Source organism: Mustelus asterias, chromosome 10, assembly GCF_964213995.1.
Source record: "Mustelus asterias chromosome 10, sMusAst1.hap1.1, whole genome shotgun sequence".
NCBI classification, from domain to species: domain Eukaryota; kingdom Metazoa; phylum Chordata; class Chondrichthyes; order Carcharhiniformes; family Triakidae; genus Mustelus; species Mustelus asterias.
This window is the reverse complement of record NC_135810.1, coordinates 44,175,547-44,199,015: the sequence shown is the minus strand read 5'-3', so window position 1 is coordinate 44,199,015 and position 23,469 is coordinate 44,175,547.

Genomic DNA, 23,469 nt, shown 5'->3' with positions numbered 1-23,469 from the left:
AGCAGATTAAACACTTTTATATCTGTGCATCTTCCACTTGGGTCCTATTTTCCAGACAAGTAAGTGTGGGAGAGTTGTTCATTATGAATTGCTCATCAGGATTAGCTGATAAAGTTAGTTTGTCTGGAAATATACGCCACAAATGAAAACGTGCCTATTTTTCTGCTGAACAAAGTAAAGTTTGAGAACATTAGAACATTCAGCAGGTGCTATTATTCTGACACTAATGAATGGTTGACTTTAAACAGTCTGCACCAGCTGATTAACACAAGCAAAACAGTGTTTTTACTTTTAAAAAGGCCAGCCTGTGTCTGTTTTTAATTGGAAAACTGAAAGGGTTTGGAGTGAGTCAAGATGTTTTCGAGAGAGCATACAAAAGTATGGTAAGGAGCGTCTGACCATTCAGTTTGACAGTCTGGTATGGTAATCTGAGTGTGAAATGCAAAATTAAGCTGGCCAGAATTGCCAAAACTGGAAGTAAAATCATTGGTCGACAACAGACACAGCTTGATAACCGATTTAACATCACAGATAAGAGGAAGGCTCAGGCCATCATCGATGATCCGTTTCATTCTTTATATCCTCAATTAGAAAGACTTCCTTCAGGCTGATGCTTTAGAATGTCTATTGCCAGGAAAAATTTGTTCAAGAGGTCTTTTGTTCCCAGTGCCATAAATAACAATGTTCAACTCAACCGACTGTTTTCAACTGCAGTAAATGCTGTATTGGCAGAGTGCAAGGTGTTATGTTTTCATGGTATGGATGTATATTGTATATGCACAAATGTAATAATGTAGGCATAGAAGAAATATTCACACTGTTTTTAAACTAATGATTGTATATTTTGTACTGGAGGTGAAGCCAAAGACAAATTTCCACTTTTGTGTAGACAAAATTCTATTCTATTCTAATATTGTATTAGGATAGTTAGGACAAAATGGCTGGATGATTTTGCAAAACACTTAAGAATCATACTAGAATGGCATCGGAAGAAGGAGCTTTTAACCGAGATGCAACATACTGAAGACTTGCATGAGTCAACAGCCTAAAAGATCATTGAGATATGTGCACTTAATAAATATCAGGAATGAGTCTAGCTGAGACAAAACAAGTTTCATGAAAGAAACAATATTGGAGTATTACCATGGTTCCTGAGTCAGGATATACTTTCTATTGGATAGACCGGCAACAGGACCTGAACTATTTGATACAGTTTTTTTGCTGCTGTGAATTATTTAAGCTTCCATATATTTGTTAGGTTATGAATTGTGCTTCAGGTATGCATGATGGTATGGTTGAAGAACAAAATTGTTCACACAGGGATTGGGGAGAAAAATGTTTGAACAATCTGTTTTTATGATTGTTATATAGTAGTTATAGGCCATTGACTGGTTCATTGACTTTGGATCACTTTTAGCCAGTAATAAATTTGAGTGAACCAACAAGTTCACTTCAGAGGGATTTAAAAGAGAAAAGATGGTATATTTAGATGTGCGCCCAACAAACATTTTTCAATGCACGAATGCATTTTCCCTCATAAGGGTGTTGAAGACAATCTGTGAGTGTCACATTCAATGTTTTTAATTAGATCAGTTGGCAATCACGGAAGCAAAGGTCACAAATATACTATGTAAGTATAAAATAGAGGTGGACACTAGAATCATTTCCTCATCACGAACAAGTAGTAAATCTGTTGAATAAGGCTCCAGCAGAAACTCACAACCCCAAGACATCCCAAAATGCTTTATAGCCAATTAGGTACTTTTGATGTATTAGCAGTGTTGTTAATATTGGGAAAATTGGTGTAAGAACAATATTGGGGATTATAAAGATATGTATTGATGTATTTCACCAAATATTCTGCAGAATGCAAAATCTTGTTAGGACCTTGAGAATATCAAGGGATGAATATCAAGAATATCAAGGGATGAATGCCATGATACAAGATTCAATAAAACAAACTTTAACTGAACTTATCTCTTTGAAAATTAATTTGATTATCTGTGATGGCGTTTTAGAAATTTCAGAGTTTCATCTTGCAAGGTTAAACTGTGATTATTCACAGGCTTGTGGCAATGCTAACCATACATTATCTCTCTCCTCTCTCCCTGTAACCTCTTCCCAATAGATAGGATATCTGATCTCCTTTTGTGTTGCCTTCATCCCTTCGCCTGAGGTTCAGAACCACTAGCTGGGTTCTAATGGATGAAACTCATGAAAGGAGCAGGTTTCATGGCCTTTCTTGTATTGTTCTTGTAACGTTAGGGAGAGGGCTTTTACTCAAAGGTACACTGATAGCCAGGACAGCTCCTCCTTTCTCTGACTAACAACAACAGTTCACTTTTTGAAGCAGCAGAACGCTACAAAGGAATGCATTCCCTTATTTATTTGCTTTCCTGGCATCATGTTGCCTTTGAGTTTGCTACGGTGAATAATAATTTTTTTATATCAGGGGATATTGGGTGGTTAGGAGGTGGGGGATGGTGGCGAAGGTACCTAAGCACAAGGAACAGATTAGCACAGGCACTGGTTGTCTTCTTTTATTACTGAGTCACTGTACAAACATCTAACTAACCCATATGCCATTCCCACTGCTTGCAAATGCAAAGAGTGCACCTAATTTATCTCTGATCATTTCCAAGATGTGTCTTCTACCCGCCCACTCCCACAAAACAGATGTTAAATTACAACCTATTAGAACAAACGTTGACCATTCTTCTTGTCTTTGAGACAAGCTGTGGGTGGCTGCATCCTAATGTAAGAACCATTCGGAAAGATTTGACGACAGGGTATAGAATCTTTTCATTCTTCTGCCTGATCAATCTGTGCTCTGTTATTTCAGACTGATATCAAGACTGATATTACAAGCACCATTAATTTGGACACTTTGCAAGGTGAAAAGTCACATTTTCATTCCACTTAATAATTATTTGTTGCTGTTAATTGACAAGGATTCTTAGTTTGTTAGAAAAAACAATCTTAACTTCATAAATATGACTCCAATAAAGTGAACATAATATTGATGTTTTTCAAGTGATTGTCCTACTGTATTCAATGTTATTATGACTTGAGGATGATTCCATTTTAAAGCTCTAATTAATGCTGACCTTTCTTCTGTACTGAGACAACTGAAATGGGGCTATATGCAAATAATGCTTCTTTGCAGTCGCTGAAAACTGCAGGAGATGAAGTACTCTTCCTTTATTCTGTTAATTTGCGAAAACATCCACTAGCACAAAGATAATTAATGACACTTGTCCAAAATTTTAGATCTGTGCTCGGAGTTAAGCAGCCCCTCCCTCAGTTTATTTGATTTAGTTTACTTGGTTACTTGATCTACCTCAAAATAGGTTAAGCAGCATAGATTTCTCAACATTGCATTTGACACAACGTATATGGGGCTGTTTTCATTAGAACAGAGGAGGTTTTAGGGTAGATAGTGCTGTTTAAAATCATTAAGAAGTCTCACAACACCAGGTTAGAGTCCAACAGGTTTATTTGGTATCACGAGCTTTCGGAGTGCTGCTCCATCAACAGCACTCTGAAAGCTCCTGATACCAAATAAACCTATTGGACTTTAACCTGGTGTTGTGAGACTTCTTACTGTGCCTACCCTAATCCAATGCCGGCATTGCCACATCATGTTTAAAATCATTAATGAGATGGGAAAGAGTAGATAAAAGCACATTACTTTCAGTAATCCAGAGCTCTATAATGAGGGACCTAGATGTATTATTACATTTCAAACATTACTGCAGAAAACAACATCTAAAAACAGGACAGAAATAACTACACCTTGTGTAGAAGATGAACACCAACCCCACTCTTAGGGTTAAATATCCTGTTTCTGTGGTGTACTTTCTATGTAATTCAATGAATAGAATAATTGAATCATGGAATCCCTACAGTGCAGAAGGAAGCCATTCAGCCTATCGACTCTGCACCAGTTCTCTGAAAGAGCATCTCTCCCAGGCCCTCCCCTCCCCTCCACCCTATCCCTGTAATTTGAAGCTGTAACAAACAAAGTGGATGATGGGGGTCCTGTAGTTGTAATATATCTGGACTTCCAGAGGCATTTGATAAAGTGCCACACAAAAGGTTAATTCACATGATTAGATCACATGGGATAAGGGCTAATTTATTAGCTTGGATATGTGACTGGCTGATGGACTGAAGACAGAGAGTCAGGATAAATGGTTCTTTTTCTGGATGGCAGGAAGTAACTAGTGAGGTGCCACAGGGTTCGGTCGTTGGGCCCCAGCTGTTTACAATCTATATTAATGACTTGGATACAGGGATAGAAGGCTCTATAGCCAAATTTGCAGATGACACAAAAATAGGCAGGCCAGGAAGTTGCAATGAGGAAATAAGAACCTTACAAATGGATATAGATAGGTTAGGAGAATGGGCCAAAATGTGTCAAATGGAGTTTAACATGGATAAGTGTGAGGTCATGCATTTTGGACGGAAAAATGGGAAAGCGACTTATTATCTAAATGGGGAAAGACCTTAGGGTGCCCCAGTGCAGAGGGACCTGGTTGTCCTCGTTCATGAGTCACAGAAAACTAGCATGCAGGTACAGCAGATAATAAAGAAAGCAAATGGAATATTGGAATTTATAGCTAAAGGAATAGAATATAAAGGTAAGGAAGTATTGTTGCAACTATACAAGGCATTGGGGAGGCTGCACCTGGAGTATTGTACACAGTTTTGGTCCCCTTATTTGAGGAAAGATATATTAGCATTGGAGGCAGTTCAGAGGAGGTTCACTAGATTGATTCCAGAGATGAGGGGTTTGTCGTACGAAGAGAGATTGAACAGTTTAGACCCATACTCTTTGGAATTTAGAAGAATGAGGGGGAGACCAAACTGAGGTATACAAGATGAGAAAAGGTATGGATAAAGTAGACATGGAGCGGATGCTTCCTCTTGTGGAGCATTCTAGGATGAGAGATCATAATCTTAGGATAAGGGTTAGCAAATTTAAAACAGAATTGAGGAGAAATTACTTCTCCCAAAGGGTTGTGAGTCTGTGGAATTCGCTACCTCAAATTGCAGTGGATGCTGTGACACTGAGTAAGTTTAAGGAGGAGTTAGACAGATTTTTAATTGGTAATGGGTTGAAAGGTTATGGGCAGAAGGCAGGAAAATGGGGATGAGGAGCATATCAGCCATGATCAAATGGTGGAGCGGACACGATGGGCCGAATGGCCTAATGCTGCTCCTATATCTAATGAACGTATGAATTTACCATGGCTAATCCACCTAACTTACACATCTTTGGGACAGTAAGGGGCAATTTAGCATGGCCAATCCACGTAACCTGTACATCTCTGATCTATGGGAGAAAACCAAAGCACTCAGAGGAAACCCACACAGACATGGGGAGAACATGCAAACTACACACAGACAGCCTTCACCCTGCCACATTCTCCCATCTCTGCCAACTCATGCAACCTCATGCCCCTATTCAACCCTCCTCCACACCTCCACCTCCTACGGCACTGCCCACCCTCACCCCCAGCATGACCGGCACACATGACACCAGTTTTCTCACCCAAAATGACACTTAAAGCATAATCTTCTGACCTCATCCCTCCCGTCGTTCCATGGTGATAAGATCAGTTGAGAGGCAAAAAAATTGGGTTCGTGCCCGGTTTCTTGCCTTCGCTGATTGTACCAGCCCTGTCTGGGCACGGCGCGAAGCCAATTTCATTATTAATGATATGATTTACCTGTCATTAGTGAGTCACGGACACTATCATCTAGGCCCACTTGCACTTACCTCCTCATCGGTCAATCTTCTCACCGGCGAGAATCACATCTGGTTTCCAGCAGTGGCAAAGCAGACATGGCCTCGCCAGGGTGGTGGGGGGGGGGGGGGGGGGAACTGGAGGCCATTGAAGCTCCTGGGCGATCAGGACAGGGCCAGGCAGTGCCCACATGGCATCCTTACACTTTCTGCCGGGCACCCTGACACTGCCCACTGGGCACCTTGGCACAGCCCACCAGGCACCATAACGGTGCCTGGAGCAGTGCCAAGGGGGTGGGGCCTGAGTGGTGATGGAGCCTGGCAAGAGTCACATACTGGCAGTTTATATGCACTTAGTGCCATAATACTGCGATTCGATTCTGCCCAATGTTTATTCACAAAATAATGTCAAGTGCTTCTAGTTTCTGCTATTGGGACTTTAAAGATCTGGATAATTGAGACTTTCATAGGGCTGCAGTAAAGGCACATTTTTGGAAGAAAGTTATCAATGACTGGTATTTTGATAAGGTGAAACAAATGTGACTGAATTCCATTTGCCACTGATTAGCCTATCTGACCAACCCGTCTATGTCCTCCTATAATCTAAGGCTATTCTCCTCACTATTTACCACCCCATGAATTTTTGTATCATCCACCAATTTACTGATCAATCCTCTTACATTCAAGTCTTTTATATAAACCACAAATAGCAACACTGATCCATGTGGGAATCTACTGGACACAATCTTCTAGTACAAAAAACAATCCTTGACCATCACCCTCCACTTCCTGCCTCTCAGCAGATTCTGCATCCAATTTACCAAATTTCCTTGGATTCTATGGGCTCTCACCTTCACTATCAGCCTCCCATGTGGGACCTTGTCAAAAGCCTTGCTGAAGTCTAAGAAGACTACATCAATTGCATTGCCTTCATCGGCACACTTGGTCACCTCTTTGGAACATTCAATCAAGTTGGTCAGACCTTCCCTTAACAAAACCATGTTGACTGTCCTTGATTAATCCCTGCCTCTCCAAATACAGATTAATTTGGTTTCTCGGAATTGCTTCCAATAGTTTCCCCACCACCACTAAAGTTCGACTGACTAACCTGTTCTTTTCTGGTTCATCCATTTCTCCCTTCTTGAATAATGGTATCACATTATTCCTCTGGCACCTCTCCTGTGGCCAGAGAGGAATTGGAAATTATTGCCAGCTCCCCTGCTATCCCCTCCCTTGCGTTACTCAACAGCCTGCGACACATTTCATCCAGCCCTGGAGATTTATCTACTTTTAAGTCTGCCAGACTACTCAAAATCTCATCTCTGATTATGTTAATTTCTTTAATAGTACCACAGTCCTTCTCCCTAATTCCTATACCCACATTGTTCACTGGTGAGAGAGACACTGACACAAAATAGTCATTTAAAATCCTGCCTACGTCCTCTGGCTCCACACACAAATTATCACTGTGGTCCTTAATGGGTCCTGCTATTTCCCTAGTTATCCTTTTACTCTTAATGTACTTGTAAAAGGCTCCATGCACAAGTTCTTGCCAGGGCTTGTATTCCATGGCAAGTGTCTGCCTCACTTCCAGGTGCTGCTAGAGTGAGAGAGATACCTCATGATTTTAAACACCTAGAGTGTCCTTTCAACTCGTCCTCTGAGGAGAACACCTCCAATTTATTCACAACTAAAATTCCTCATCCCTGGAACTTTTCTCATAACTCTTTCCTGAATCCACGCTCATGCCTTCACCTCTTAAAGCACGGTGCACAGAATTGGACACAATACTCAAATTGAGGCTGCAGGAGTGTTTCATAAAGGTTCACCATAACTCCCTGGACTTTGCACTTTATGCCTCATTTCATTGAGCCCAGGAACTAATGCTGAGAGCACAGATGCTGATAGGATGATTCATCTTGTGGGGGGCATCTAGAACTAGGGGGAATAGTTTCAAAATAAGGAAGGAAGTCTCCCATGTAAGCCAGAGATTAGGTATTTCTTCTCTCGGTGAGTTGTTAATTTTTGGAATTCTCTTCCCCAGCAAGCAGTGGAGGTTGGGTCATTAAATATATTCTGGACTGATTTAGTCAGATTTTTGATTGACAAGGTAGTCAAGGGTTAGGGGAGTGAGGGGGAGAGTAAGCAGGTAGGAAAGTGGAATTAATACCACAATCAGATCAGCCATGATCTTATTGAATGGCATGGCAAACCCAGGGGCTAAATAGCCTATTCCTGATCTTACTTCTTATGTTCATATGTTCTAATGCCTTTTTGAACAATGTTTCAACCTGTCCTGCCTCCTTCAGTGATTTATGCATGTACACCCCGAGGTCTCTTCCACCCCCACCCCCACCCTGAACTGAATCCTTGAGATTACGGTGCTTCCTACCAAAATATATCAGTTCACACTTGTCTGCATTAAATTTCATCTGTGATGTGTCTTCCCATTCCACCAGACAATCTGAGCCCTCCTGATGTCTATCTTTATTTTCCTCACAGTTCTCAATATTTCAAAGTTTTGTGTCAAATATAAATTTTGAAATTATGCCCTGTACACCCATGTCCAGTCAATTATCTACATATATTCAGAAAAGCAGTGATCCTAGCACTGATCACCATGGAACCTTCCCCCAGTCTAAAAAACAATTCACCACTGCTCTGTTTCCTGTCACTCAGCCAACCTTGTATATTCCATGTGCTTCAACTTTGCTGACAAGCCTATTTTGTAGTACATTATCAAATAACCTTTGGAAGTCCATGTGCAACATTTCCCTCAGAAATCCCCTCTGTTACCTCATCAAACTCTCAGTCAGGTTAGATAAACATAATTTGCCTGTTATAAATCCATGCTGGCTTTTCTTCAGTCGTCGACATTTATCCAAGTGACTGTTAATTTTGTCCCAGATTATCATTTCTAACAGCTTCCCACCACTGAGTTTAAACGGACAGGCCTGTAGTAATGTGCATGTCCATAAATCCTTTTTCGAACATCGGTGTAACATTTGCAATTCTCAGATCCTCTGACACCATGATTGTGCCTAAGGGTGGAAGATTACAGCCAGTACCTCTACAACTTCACCCTTACCTCCCTCAGCATCCTCCAGTGCATCCCACCTAGTCCTGGTGATTTTATTAACTTTAAACTTTTGTAATATGTCCTCTTTATCAGCTCATTCAGTATCTCAGCTACTTCCTCTTTTACTATCCTTCTTTGGTAAAGATAATTGCAAATTACTAATTTAGTACTTGAACCACACCTGAGCCCTTTTGGTCCCTCATCGCCCCAAAACCCTCCCCTTTAAGCCCTCTTACTAATTATATTCCTCATTCCCCAGAGCCAGATCCACAATACATCCATTCTCATTGGACCGGTACATATTGATCAATGAAATTCTCCTGCATGCACTCAGAAACTCTTCTACTCTCTCTAAGCTTTTCAGTATTACTATCCGAGTCAATATTAGGATAATTAGTCTCCCAATATCATGACTGTAGTTTTTGAATCTCACTAATTTCACCAGTAAGTTCATATTGCCTCCATAAGACTATTAGACATAGGAGCAGAAAAAGACCATTCAGCTCATTGAGTCTGCTCCACCATTCAATGAGATCGTATCTGATCTGATGTGATAGTCCTCAACTCCACTTTCCCACCTTATCCTCATAACTCTTGATTCCCTGACTGATTAAAAAATCTGTCTGTCACAGCCTTGAACATGCTTAATGACCCAGTCTCTGCAGGCCTCTGCAGTAAATAATTCCAAAGATTCTCTATCCTCTGAGAGAAGAAATTCTTTCTCAACTCTGTCTTAACTGGGTGACCCCTTACTCTGAGGTTATATCCTCTGGTCCTAGATTCTCCCATAAAGGGAACAAAACCTCTCAGCATCTGTCCTGTTAAGTCCCCTGAGAATCCTATATGTCTCATTAAGGTCACCTTTCATTCTTCTAAACTCCAATGAGTACAGATCCAACCTAATCAACCTCTCTATACTCAGGATCAACCTAGTGAAACTTCTCTGAACTATCTCCCATGCCAGTGTATTTTTCCTTAGATAAGGGGACAATAACTGTTGACAATATTCCATGTGTGGCTAACTAGTGCCTTGTATAGTTTTAGCAAGATTTCCGTATTTTTATACCCCATTCCCTTTGAAATACAGACCAACATTCCATTGGCCTTTCCTATTACCTGTTGAACTTGCATGCTAGCTTTTTGTGATTCATGCACAAAAACCCCAAATCCCACTGTGCTGCAGCTTTCTGTTGTCTTTCTCCATTTAAATAATATTCAGCCTCTTCTCTTCCTTCAAAAATACATCACTTCACACTTACCTGCTTTCAGTTAATCTGCCATGTATCTGCCCATTTCATCAACCTGTCTATGTCCTCTTGAAGTCCAGCACGATCCTCCTCACTGTTTAGTATAATTTGGAATTGTATGTCGCCTGCAAACTTTGAAGTTACGTCCTTCATTCCCAAATCCTAAAGCCAATCCCTTGAGGACAACAGTTTATACATCCCTTCAGGCTGAAAAACAACTGTTCGCTGTTTCAAAGCAGGATATTGCAGGTGCTGGAAATCTGCAATAAAAGCCGGAAATTCTGGAAATACTCAGCAGGTCAGGCGACATCTGTGGAGAGAGAAATAGAGTCAATGGGCAAATTTTTCCTGAAGTGCACTAATTGCAGCAGAGAGCATGAAAATCGGCCTTTCTTCTGCCGGCCAGTATAGCAGTTTTTGTGCCGTATCATGTGCTTCCCGCTTCATTAATGATGCAAGCATGGGAAATGCAGCATCTCACTGGGAGCAGCCTCTGGTTCACCTGCCATGCTGTTAACTTCCTGCTTCCTCACTCCGGGCACCATAGTTAAACTGCAGTCATGTGCACAGTTCTCAATGCTTCCAGTCCAGGCTGCTCCAGTGAAGGTATGGTCCTGAAAGCCAAGAAGAGTACAGTCCCCAGATTCAGTGATGCATCCTTGGGCTGTGGAGGCCCAACCACTCTGACCACAGGAGGTCCAGTAATCACACCAATCCTGCTCAGGAGGCAGTGGCAGCAGTGCTCAGTGCCAAAGCTGAACAGAAGTGGTCGGCCATTTAGCGCAGAAAGAGGATGAGTAATCTCATCCATGCTGCCAGGGCAAGTCACCCATCTCATCACTCTAAACTCACAACCTCACAAGCCCATTGCAACATTAACTGGTGTCTCACTGATTGACAGCTCAAAGGACATCAGCACACGTGCACACCTGCACATGCGCATGTGCGCACACATGCACACGTTCCCTAACTCTGCAACGTTGAAAAGCTATTCCCAGCTCACTGCTGGTCCGCTCGGTACCTGCCCTTGAGTCCCCCAAAAAGTGATGACCATGAACATTGCCCGAAACAAACTAGACAAATGAACAAAAGACAATGAACAAAGAAAATTACAGCACAGGAACAGGCCCTTCGGCCCGCCAAGCCTCCACTGACCATGCTGCCCAATTAAACTAAAACACTCCACCCTTCCAGGGACCATATCCCTCTATTCCCATCCTATTCATGTATTTGTCAAGACTTAAAACTCCTTAAAACTCACTATCGTATCTGCTTCCACTACCTCCACCGGCAGCGAGTTCCAGGCACCCACCATGCCCTGTGTAAAAAACTTGCCTCGTACATCTCCTTTAAACCTTGCCCCTTAAACCTATGCCCCCTAGTAATTGACTCTTCCACCCTGGGAAAAGGCTTCTGACTATCCACTCTGTCCATGCCCCTCATAAACGTTTAGACTTCTATCAGGTTGCCCCTCAACCTCTGTTGTTCCAGTGAGGACAAACCAAGTTTCTCCAACCTCTCCTCATAGCTAATGCCCTCCATACCAGGCAACATCCTGGTAAATCTTTTCTGTACTCTCTCCAAAGCCTCCGCATCCTTCTGGTAGTGTGGCGACCAGAATTGAACACTATATTCCAAGTGCGGCCTCACTAAGGTTCTATAAAACTGCAACATGACTTGCCAATTTTTAAACTCAATGCCCTGGCCAATGAAAGCAAGCATGCCGTATGTCTTCTTAATTACCTTCTCCACCTGCGTTGCCACTTTCAGTGACCTGTGTACCTGTACACCCAGACCCCTCTGCCTATCAATACTCTTTAGGGTTCTGCCATTTACTATATATTTCCTATTTGTATTAGACCTTCCAAAATGCATTACCTCACATTTGTCCGGATTAAACTCCATCTGCCATCTCTCTGCCAAAGCCTCCAACCGATCTATATCCTGCTGTATCCTCTGATGGTCCTCATCGCTATCCACAAATCCACCAACCTTTGTGTCGTCCACAAACTTACTAATCAAAGCAGTTACATTTTCCTCCAAATCATTTATATATATTACAAACAGCAAAGTTCGCAGCACTGATTACTGAGGAACGCCACTTGTCACAGCCCTCCATTCAGAAACGCACCCTTCCATTGCTACCCTCTGTCTTCTTTGACCGAGCCAGTTCTGTGTCCACCTTGCCAGTTCACATCTGATCCCATGCGACTTTATCTTCTGCACCAGCCTGCCATGAGGGACCTTGTCAAAGGCCTTACTGAAGTCCCAAGTGAAGTGCAGATCACCAGCAGGACATCACTTATGTACCACCGTGAAACACGTTGGTGTGCAATCATAACTTCATGATCCAGCATTGAGGGATGATGTCTGCCAGCAGGGCGTATATCGAAATTCTCATGCATTGAAATTAGGTTCCTGATGTGTGGTGGCAGGAAACACAGCCCGCCATTGATGGGCAGAGTGAACAATCACGAACAGTTTTCATGATGACTTGAAGCCGATTTTTGCAATCTCTCAATATTTACCACTCCTGCCTGTCATGATGCCCTTTGCAAAAGGGGCCAGAAAATCTCAGCCAATGGTTTAGATCAATGGGCGAGAGTTTTCAATATTTACTCAAAGCGCTGGCTCTGCAGAGAAAACCATATGCAGCTCCCCAGCTGCGCAGCCAGCTTTTCTCTTCAGAGAGTGCAGCAGTTAGAGTAAAGAAAGTGCAGCAGGCATTTCTGATGCCATAACACTTCCAGCACGGTGCGTGATAAAGGTGGAACTGGAGGCTCAATAGTGACCAGGGGGCCACAAGACTAAGAAAATTTGGCATGTCAGCTATAACTCTCACCAACTTTTACCGATGCACCATATAAAGCATTCCTTCTGGTTGTACCATAGCTTGGTATGGCTCCTGCTCTGCCCAAGACCGCAAGAAACTACAAAAGGCCGTGAATGTGGCCCAATCCATCATGCAAACCAGCCTCCCATCCATTGATTCTGTCTACACTTCCCGCTGCCTCGGAAAAGCAGCCAGCATATTGAGGACCTCACGCACCCCGGACATTCTCTCTTCCACTTTCTTCCGTCGGGAAAAAGATACAAAAGTCTGAGGTCACATACCAACCAACTCAAGAACAGCATCTTCTCTGCTGCTATCAGACTTTTGAATGGACCTACCTCGCATTAAGTTGATCTTCCTCTGCACCCTAGCTCTGACTGTATCGCTGCATTCTGCACTCGCTCCTTTCCTTTTCTATGAACAGTATGCTTTGTCCGTATAGCTTGCAAGAAACAATACTTTTCACTGTATACTAATACATGTGACAATAATAAATCAAATCAAATTTAAGGGACATCTGGATCAGCGCAAAAAAAACTTCCACGCCCAATGGAAAAGGTAAACCAGCTCCCTACCCCCATCACACACAAACACCGGAACAAGCTCCCCCTGCCCCTCACTCCCTGCGCACACATAAAGGGAACACCACCCCCTTCGCCCCCACTAATTAATTCTAAATGTGGGCGGAACACATGGCCCACATTATCAAAATGTATTGAAATGTCACCAACAAGGTGAGGGAAATCAGAAAATAAGATATTGCCGGCCTTGCGAGTTTTTGTGCCCACGTTATTGTTTGCCGTAATATCACCCCAATGACCTTTCAGACCTGGGGAAAGTTAAGTGATATAATTGGTTTTGAGGAAACGGGACAAGGACAAAAGAAATGTCTGTGGTAGGGTGGAAGATAAGACAGATTGAAAAACAGACGAGTTAATCTTACAAGGCCAAAGGGAATGGTGTGTGGCCAAGAAAAGAAATGAAGAAGCAAAAGATGTCTCGAGGAGGTGTGTTACTTTTTATCTTTGAATGATTGTCTGTCTATGCTACCACTGTTCCTTTAATCCCAGGGTTTCAATAGCCATTTAAATTTGGTCAAAGAATGGCAAAGCAACAGAAGAAAATCTTGGAGTGTAATTGCTACAATGGCTGTAATTCTCTTGCCGTTCACACTGGCAGGATTCTTTGGCCCCGCTGGTGGCGCAACTCCTGCCGTGGGTTTCCTGACAGCGTGCAGTGGCTTCAATGACCAGAAGATCCTGTCGCCAGTGAAAAGCGCAAGCTTTCCCCACCGAGAAAACAGCTGAGGGGAGGTCAGAGAATCTCACCCAATGTGTTTACTCTTCTCAGAGGGATGTCCAGTGTTCTGTTTACAGAATGAACGTACCATAAATATAAAAGAGACATTTTTCTTCAGAAGCACAGAGTGCTGGTTATATTCAAAGATAAAGCATCTTTGGTAATAAACATCATTGAACAGAGCTAGAGTTTTTGATAATCAGGGACTGACATTTCTTCTGGTTGCATATCTTCAAAGCTCTCAAGCTGCCTATATAGGCTTGCAATTTGTACTTCACATTGTTGACCAAAAACAATCAACCCTCAATATCAAGGAAAATATTAGGAGCATAATGCGAATTGCCAACACCACATCCTTTATGGCTTCACTCGAGCAAGACTGGAAAATCCCGCCCGAGGTCAATAGATATTTCTGTTGATAAAAGCAAATTACTGCGGATGCTGGAATCTGAAACCAAAAGAGAAAATGCTGGAAAATCTCAGCAGGACTGGCAGCATCTGTAAGGAGAGAAAAGAGCTGACGTTTCGAGTCCAAATGACTCTTTGTCAAAGCTAAAAGGCATAGAAAGTGGGAGATATTTATACTGCAGGGTGAGGGAATGAAAGATGAGTCATAGCCACAGAAACCAGGGGAAAAGGCTGCTAATGGCAGTCCATAGAGAGAATAAAGGTGTGAATGGCCAAATGGCAGAGAAGCTGAAATCAGAGGGTAAGCTGTGACAGATGAAGATGTAGGGGGTGGGAGAGAGGTAACATTTAGAAAGGGGAAAAGGGGAAGCAAAGGGGGAGGAAAGGTAAGGAAAGGGGGGATAAAGTAGGGGGAAAGAGTTGGGGGGGAAAGAAGAAAGACAATAAAGAAATAAAAGAGAACAGTAAAAAATTAAATAAAAAGAAAATAAAGGGGTCAAGTTGGAGTAGAGCAAATCATCTGAAGTTGTTGAATTCGATGTTGAGACTGGAAGGCTGTAAGGTGCCTAGTCGGAAGATGAGATGTTGTTCCTCTAGTTTGCATTGAGCTTCACTGGAACATTGCAGCAAGCCAAGGACAGACATGTGGGCATGGGAGCAGGATCGTGTGTTAGGGTCCTGATTGCGCACAGAATGAAGGTGCTCAGCAAAGCGATGACCCAGTCTACACTTGGTCTCTCCGATATAGAGGAGACCACATTGGGAGCAGCGAATGAAATAGACCAAATTGAAAGAGGTGCAAGTGAAACGCTGCTTAACCTGGAATGAATGTTTTGGACCTTGGATGATAAGCATGGAAGAGGTAAAGGGACAGGTGTTACACCTTCTGCGATTGCATGGTAAGGTGCCATGAGTGATGGGAGAGGTGTTGGGTATAGTGGAGAAGTGGACTAGGTTATCCCGGAGGGAATGTTCTCTGCAAAATGCTGACAGAGGGAGTGAAGGGAAGATGTGTTTGGTGGTGGCATCACACTGGAGTTGGCAAAAATGGCGGAGGATTGTGCTTTGCATGCAGAGGCTGGTGGGGGAAATGTGAGAACAAGGGGGCCTCTATCCTTGTTCTGGGAGGGAGGGGAGGGGGTGAGGGTCATGGCGCGGGAGATGGACTGCACGCTGTTGAGGGCCCTGTCGACAACTGTGGGTGGGAATCCACGGTTGAGGAAAAAGGAGCACATATGAGAAGCACCACTTTAGAAAGTGGCATCATTGGAACAAATGTGACGGAGGAGCTGAGAGAAAGGGATGGAGTCCTTACAGGGTGTAGGGTGTGAAGAGCTGTACTCCAGATAGCTGTGGGAGTCAGTGCGCTTGTAATGGGTATTGGTAGATAGTCTATTGCTGAAAATTGAGACAGAAAGGTCAAGGAAGGGAAGGGAAGTGTCCGAGATGGACCAGGTGAAGGTGATGGAGGGTTGGAAACTGGGTGCAAAGTTGATGAATTTTTCGAGGTCTGGACGAGAGCATGAAGCAACACCTAAATAGTCATCGATGTACCGGTAAAGGAGTTATGGAAGGGGACCTGGGTAGGCCTGGAACAAGGAATGTTCCACATGCCCCATAAAAACACAAGCGTAGCTCGGATCCATGTGGGTACCCATTGCTACTCTTTTGATTTGGAGAAAGTGGGATGAGTTAAAGGAGAAGTTGTTGAGAGATAGAACGAGTTCAGCCAGTGGAGGAGTGGTGGTGGGGGATGGGAATTGTTCAGGCCTCTTTTCAAAAAAGTGAAGAGCTCTCAGGCCGTCCTGGGGTGGGATGGAGGTGTAGAGAGATTGCACATCCATGGTGAATAGGAGGCAGTTAGGGCCTGGAACTGGAAGCTGTCAATATGACGCAGGGCATAAGAGGAATCCTGGATGTAGATGGGGAGGGAATGGACCAGAGGAGTGAGGGTGGAGTCAAGATAAGAAGAAATAAGTTCAGTGGGGCAGGAGCATGCTGACACAATGGGCCTATCAGGACAGTCCTTTTTGTGAATTTTGGGAAGTAGGTAGAAGCGGGCTGTCCGGGTTTGGGAGACTATGAGGTTGGATACTGTGGGGGAAAAGCATCCGGAGGAAATGAGGTCAGTTGGAGGTGGTTGGAGATAATGGCTTGATGTTCAGTCGTGTGGTCATGGTCCAGGAGGAGATAGGAGGAAGTATCTGAGAGTTGGCGCTCAGCCTCTGCGAGGTAGAGGTCAGTACGCCAGACGACAACAGCACCCCCTTTGTCGGCAGGTTTGATGACAATGTCAGGGTTGAGCTGAGGGAGCGACGGGTGGAAAGTTCGGAAGGAGAGAGGTTGGAATGGGTGAGGGGGGCAGAAAAATTGAGACGGCCAATGTCCCGTCGACAGTTCCCAATGAAAAGATCGCAGGCAAGTAATTGTCCTGGAGGGGGTGTCCAATTGGAGGTAGAATGTTGGAGGCACGTGAAAGGATCTGTGGAACGGGGGAAGACTCTTGCCCAAAGATGTGGGCACGGAGACGAAGACGACGAAAGAAGAGTTCAACATCATGTTGAGTCTGGAATTCATTGAGGTGGGGACGTAAGGGTACAAAGCTGAGTCCTTTGCTGAGAACAGCACGCTCAGCCTCAGAGAGGGGAAGGTCAAAAGGTATGGTGAAGACACGACAAGGGCTGGGGCTAGAAGAGTTGGAGTTCGAGGGATTGGGACTGATGGAGGGCCTGGGATGTGCAGTGGTGATGATAAGTTGTTGAAGCTTGCATTCCTTAACATCTGAAAGAAACAGGAAAATCTTTTTGTTAAGATGTCGAATGATGCGGAGGATGATATGAAATTGGGGACAGGGACAGCTTTGAGAGAGAAGAAGACAGTGTTGCTGGAGAGAGATGTCGAGTGTCTTCCTGCGGTGGCACATGGCACTGAGTGTGGCTTTCAGGATGCGGCGAGAACAGCAGTTCAAAGAATGTTGTACATCCTGGAGGTACCTGTAATTCTGGAGGTTACATGCGGGGTGGAATTTGAGTTGAAATCGACGTGCGTAAGTCAGAGACGAAGACAGTCACTGAGGAAGGAAATGTTGCTGTGGAAGCGAGTCTTGGTAAATACCTTGTCCAACACTAAGAGAGAAATGGAAAGCAGTGAAGGTGGATGGGGGGGCGGGCGGGCGGGGTGGCAGAATTCCAGTGATCTACTCAAATTTGGCATGTTCATTGCTCTCTGAACATTGGCTCCTGATGTTTCAATTACAAATCGATGTGGCATGAAGGAGTTTTGTCAGCTGGGGCTCAATGGCAGCACTCTAGCATCAAAGTCGCACTCCAGGAATTAGGCACAATATGTTGGCAGACACTTTTCTGTCATTTTGATGGGTTGCTGCTCAGCCAGAGGTGCTGCATTAGGATGAGAGGTTAACTTAAGTATATACCTTCACAAGTATGAAAGAAGATTCAATTACACAATTTAAAGAACAATGCATTTCCTGTGGCTAACAGTTAAGCCTCAACCAATGGCTAAAATAGATCATGTGGTTATTTACCTCTATCCTGTTTGTGGGACCTTGCTGTCTTCCGAATTTCTTACATTTTCACTTTGACAACACTTGAAAAGAACTTTGTTGGCTGTGAAGCACTTTGGAACATTTCAAGCACATGAAAAGCTGTACATGAATGCATGTTCTTTCTTTATGAAGGAAATATTGCTCCAATCACCATTATAATATTATGAAGCAAATCAGATGCATCTTTCTGATAACAACTGTAAAAATTGCAGCAGACTCGAATAAAAGCCAGATTCCTACATTTCTTAATCCAGATCAGCAATTTTGACTCTCATCCGCACTAAGTGAAATATAATTCTGAATGTAGTACTACGTGGTACTGCTAGAATTTAGAATATAGTATTACCTAAGAGCAAGGACTTGGAGTACCTCTAATTCAGTCAGTGGTCAGGAACAGCAGAGTGTAACTACAAGTGAGGCAGGTAGAGGGATCCTGAATTCAGAAACAGAGGAACCTCAGCTCCAGACCTTGTCCAATAGGTATGAGGTACTTGCTCCCTGTGTGGATGAGGAAAAGGACGGTAGGGAGGATGAGCTAGCTGACCACTGGACAGTCAAGAGGGGGGAGCAAAAGACAAATGGTAGTTGTAAAGGATTCTATAATTAGGGGGATTGATAGCATCCTTTGTAAACTGCATCGAGAGTCCTGCATGTTGCCTGCCCGATGCCAGGGTGAGGGACATCTCTGACGGGTTTGAAAGGAAATTGGAATGGCAGGGGGAGGATCCAGTTTTTGTGGTCCACATTGGGACAAACATAGGCAAGACTAGGAAAGAGGACCTGTTTGAGGATTATCAAGCACTAGGAATTAAATTAAAGAACAGAACCTCAAGGGTTATAATCTCTGGATTACTACCCGAGCCACGGGAAAATTGGCATAGGGTTGAGAAAATTCTGGGAGTAAACACATGGCTAAAGGAGGAGTGCGGGAAAGAGCAGTGCCATTTCATGCGACATTGGCATCAGTATTGGAACAGGAGGAATCTGTACTGTTGGGATGGTCTTTACCTGAGTCAACCTGGAACCAGTGTTCTAGTGGAAAGGATAAATAGGGTGGTCACAAGGATTTTAAACTAGCAAGTGGGGGAAGGGAAGGGTAAAACTACAAGAAGTATAATGGTTAATGGGAAGCAAAGCAGCAAGTTAGCATGTGGGTAGGTGGGTTCAACGACATGGAAAATTATGAAAAAAGCTAAAGGAAAGAGAGCTCAGGAGATGTTATTAAAGTCTCCCAAACAAATAATAGGACATAGTGTTTGGAAAGGGTTAGGAATCGAACTTGAGGCACAGCAGATGAGGGGATGACAATGAGAAGAGGGACAGTTAATGAAGGACTGAGAGTGTTGTATTTGAATGCGTGCAGTATACGAATTAGGTAAATGAGCTGGTCGCGCAGATTGAAATTGGTGGGTACAATGTTGTGGGCTTCACAGAGACATGGCTGCAAGGGGATCAGGACTGGGAGCTAAATATCCAGGGATACACATCCTATTGAAAAGGCAGACAGGTGGGCAGAGGGGACGGGGTTGCCTTGTTAGTAATAAGTAAAATTAAATCAATAGCAAGAAATGACGTAGGATCAAAAAATGTAGAATCAGTGTGGGTAGAGTTGAGGAACCGCAAAGGTAAAAATACCATGATGGGAGTTATGTAAAGGCCTTCAAGCAGTAGCCAGGATGTGGGGTAAAGATACACCAGGAGATTAAAAAGGCATGTAAGAAAAGCAAGGTTACAGTGATCATGGGGGACGTTGATATGCAGGTGGACTGGGAAAATCAGGTTGGGAGTGGATCCCAAGTACAGGAATTTGTGGAAAGTCTACAAGATGGCTTTTTGGAGCAGTTTGTGCTGTGACCTACTAGGGAACAGGTAACAGAAAAGACAGTTGAACAGCAAAGGCAGGAGATCTCATGGGATAAAGGGGGAGGAGGCTAGATGGGTGGAGAACTGGCTTGGTCACAGAAGACAGAGGGTGGTAGTGGAAGGGTCTTTTTCCGGCTGGAGGCCTGTGACTAGTGGTGTTCCGCAGGGCTCTGTATTGGGACCTCTGCTGTTTGTGATTTATATAAATGATCTGGAAGAAGGTGTAACTGGGGTGATCAGTAAGTTTGCGGACGACACAAAATTGGCAGGACTTGCAGATAGTGAGGAGCATTGTCAGAAGCTACAGAAGGATATAGATAGCCTGGAAATTTGGGCAAAGAAATGGCAGATGGAGTTCAATCCTGATGAATGCGAAGTGATGCATTTTGGTAGAAATAATGTAGGGAGGAGCTATATGATAAATGGCAGAACCATAAAGGGTGTAGATACGCAGAGGGACCTGGGTGTGCAAGTCCACAGATCCTTGAAAGTGACGTCACAGGTGGAGAAGGCGGTGAAGAAGGCATATGGCATGCTTGCCTTTATAGGACAGGGCATAGAGTATAAAAGTTGGGGTCTGATGTTGCAGATGTATAGAACGTTGGTTCGGCCGCATCTGGAATACTGCGTCCAGTTCTGGTCACCACACTACCAGAAGGACGTGGAGGCTTTGGAGAGAGTGCAGAGGAGGTTTACCAGGATGTTACCTGGTATGGAGGGGCTTAGTTATGAGGAGAGATTGGGTAAACTGGGGTTGTTCTCCCTGGAAAGACGGAGGATGAGGGGAGACTTAATAGAGGTGTATAAAATTACGAAAGGCATAGATAGGGTGAACGATGGGAAGCTTTTCCCAGGTCGGTGGTGACGTTCACGAGGGATCATAGGTTCAAGGTGAAGGGGGGGAGGTTTAACACAGATATCAGACGGACATATTTTACACAGAGGGTGGTGGGGGCCTGGAATGCGCTGCCAGGCAAGGTGGTGGAGGCGGACACACTGGGAACGTTTAAGACTTATCTAGACAGCCATATGAACAGAGTGGGAATGGAGGGATACAAAATAATGGTCTAGTTTGGACCAGGGAGCGGCGCGGGCTTGGAGGGCCGAAGGCCCCACCCCCTGAAATTTAATGATAGTCACACTGGTGGCCTCCCCAGTGCACAAAATGTGGGAGATTCTTCTCTGAACACCCACTGAAAAAAACAACGTGAATTATTCCAATTTTCACGCAAATTCGACACTTGGAATTTTTTGGGGAGAATTCCGGCCAATAACTTTATCTTTAAATCAAATCACATCTTTATTTGGAAAAAGTAAGAAAAACCTTCAATACTTATGACTGCTACAAGACTGATTCTCTTACACTGTATCATAAATAAATACTTCTATTCTCCTATAAATTTACTATGATAAGTTTATAAGCATCGATTTTTAATTACTAATACTTATCTATTTGGCATGTAGGGGCATTTCTACCCACCCGTGCTGGTGGGCATAGAGAGGGAGTCAGAGTTCATCAAGCTTAGAGCATGAAGTTTCTTCTTCTTCTTGCTTCTGTGGTTCTTCTTTCAATTCGGCTTTTAAAACTTCAATATTTATCCTCTGAGTCTGGCTGAAAAACATACATTTCCACATGTAGGTACTGACCATGGGTTATTGTTCAAATTAATTTATTGCAGGCTGCCTGACCTTGTGGCCAGTTGTCCTCAGTCTTTCTGACCTGTCCATTTGCTGTTAGAATGAGTTTATCAGGAATATGTATTGTTTTCAACCACGTCCAGTATCCTGTCCATCGTAAAATCAAAGACATTTGTTGCAAGTAAACACCGGCCACCTCTTTCCATTGCAGGCCAAACACTTACAGCCAGGAATTAAAACTTCTTTGTTCTGAAGTTAGCCATATTTCCCATCAGACCATAGCAGTGTCTTTTCTTTGCTTGGCCATTTTGTATCTAACACCAGCTCGTAAGCTACAATATAAGATGACCCTATTTTTCCAACCCTAAAAGTCTGTCAATGGTCTTCAGGGTAAAAAGGGGAGCACTGGGAAGACAGCAAAAAAAAGCATTAGTAACCTTCCTGATGCATGTCATTCTAACTCAGCACCTTGCTGTCATACCCACATGTCTGTCCTTGGCCTGCTGCAATACTGCAGTGAAGACCAGTGCAAGCTAGTGGAGCATCTCATCTTCTAGTTGGCCATATTGCAGCCCTTGGGACTCAATGTTGAGTTTACAACTTCAGATTTTAACCTTTCTCCTCTATCTTAAACCCCCCCTTTATTCTCTTTTCTTTTTTTTGATATTTCCTACATGTATTGCCTCAGTGCAAACATTCCCTTCCCCCTCTCACACCAGGCCCTCTTTTGCTCTTAAAGTTGCTACTTTCTGTTGCAGTTTCTACATTCTTCTTTCATTTCTGATGAAGAGTCTATGGACTCAAAAAGTGGGATCTTACCAGTCGATTGGCCTGGTGGGCCAGAAAATAGGGTGAGACATGAAAAATCAGGTTTGCACAGAGTACTGTAATTACCAATACCTAACATTTTCTTGCCTGTTTTATAGTTAGAATTTTTTGAAGAAAATAATTCCCAAAATGTTAACTCTATTTCTTTCCTGATTGATGCTAGCAGACCTGAGTTTTTCCAGTGTACTCTATTCATGAGTTAATTCGTATAGTTGCTTTATGGAACAAAACATGTTTTATGTCCACAGTTACAGCAGAAGGCCAAGATTACACAGAGCTTACCAAACGACCTGAATTCAAAATTACCAGTTTCCAGCAATTCATCATCAGAGAACGGCAAAAATCCGAGTCCCCATTGGAAAGGTTCAAAAACAATTCTCGTGAAAACCATAGGATAAGAAAAGAAAACATTTGTGGTTGTATTAGCCTGAATGGCTGATGGGATGAAATTAAAACCTATGGTAAATTTCAGATGTAAAACCAAGCTGAAAATCAAGCTCACTGATGTTTTTTTGTGCTTATCTATGACAACACTTGGATGGATGAGCATAGTGTAAAGATATGGAATGATGAGGAAAAGAGATGTCTTGGTCGCTTATGCAAAGACTGCAGCTTTTTAGTGTGTGACGTATCCAGATCCCATATAATAGATAAGATCAGCAAGGTGCCTGCAAAGAAATAACACCCACACACAATAAATTAAAGGCTCCATATCTGAATGCACAATGTATTTGAAACAAAACTGATGAATGAGAGTGCACATCAAAATAAAGAAGTACAATTTGATAGCTGTTCCAGAGACGTGGCTGCAGGAGTACACAGGTTCGGACCCGAGTATTGAAGAGTACAGGATAGTTAGGAAGGAAACGAAGCGAGTAAATGATGCATTTTGGTAGAACTAACGTAGGGGGGAGCTATACGATAAATGGCAGAACCATAAAGGGTGTAGATACGCAG